We start from the raw sequence: 1387 nt of genomic DNA on the forward strand, positions 1-1387 counted from the left end.
GCTGTATGATTATAGATTGTTCACATTTAAGACTATGACACATCTTAAATTAATTTTCCTCTACAGAGTGACATGGGAGTTGAAGTTTATTATTAAAATATGGATATCCAGTTCTTTCTAGCACCAATTACAAAGACTTTCCCCCATTGATTGATTTTTGTCAAAAATCACCTGAGTATGCATACATATATATAGTATAAGTTCTCTAGTTCTGCTAGTTCTAGTTCTCTAGTTCTCTAGTTCTGCTGAAATTTTGAATGAGATAATGTTGAATCTGTATATCCATTTAGGAAGAATTAACATCATAATATTGAATGCTTCCGATCAATGAACATGGTGTATCTTTCCATTTATTTTCATCTTTTATTTCTCTCAGCAATTTCTTATTATTTTCAGCATACAAGTATTCCACATATTTTGTCATATGTATCCCCAATTATTTCTTACTTTTTGATTTGTTATAAATGACATATCTTTTAAAGTTTCAATTTCTAATTGTTTGTTGCTAGTATATAGAAATACAATTGAGTTTTGAATATTGACCTCCTGCAAACAAGCTAAGTTCGTTTGTTAGTTCTAGTGATTTTTAAAATAGATTCCCCTTGGATTTTCTACATAGATAATCATGTTGAATGCAGAAAAAGATAGTTTTACACTTTTCTTTCTGATCTGGATGTTTAATTTATTTTTCTTGCCTTTTCCCTCTGGCTAGAATCTCCTAGAACAATGTTGAATAGAAATGGTGATAGTGAACATTCTTTCCTTGTCCCAGATCTTAGGGGAAAAGCATTCAGTTGTTTACCATATGTATGGTATAGCTGCATGTTTTCAAGGACGTACTTTTTCAGGTCGGGGAAGTTTCTTTCTATTCCTAGTTTGCTGCAAGTTTTTATCAGGGATAGATGTTGTATTTTGTCAAATGCCTTTCTGTATCTATTGATATTATGATATAGTTTCCTTTTTTAGACTGTTAGTATGGTGTGTTTCACTGAATAATTTTCAAATATTAAATCAATATTGCATTCCTGAATAAACCTCAACTGGCTATGATGTATTATAATTTTTATATATTGTTGGATTCAATATGCTAAAATTTTATTAGCATATTTGGGGCTTGTTTCTGAAGGACCTGGGTCTGTAGTTTTCTTGTATTGTCTTTTCCAGGTTTTGGTGTTAGGATAATACTTGCCTATTAGTATGTATACCTTCACTGTGTGTAGCAGACACCGTAGGTTGGCTGTCCCACTCTCCACATACAACCTCTCTTTTATTTGACTCTTCTCTTGATGTTACAAAAACCAAATATTTTTCTTTTCAACTAAGGATGGCCATATGATAGTGTTCTGGCCAATTACATAAAACGAACTCTGTTGATACCTGTGTTTTT

The sequence above is a fragment of the Kogia breviceps genome, chromosome 16, assembly GCF_026419965.1.
Source record: "Kogia breviceps isolate mKogBre1 chromosome 16, mKogBre1 haplotype 1, whole genome shotgun sequence".
Classification (NCBI taxonomy): domain Eukaryota; kingdom Metazoa; phylum Chordata; class Mammalia; order Artiodactyla; family Physeteridae; genus Kogia; species Kogia breviceps.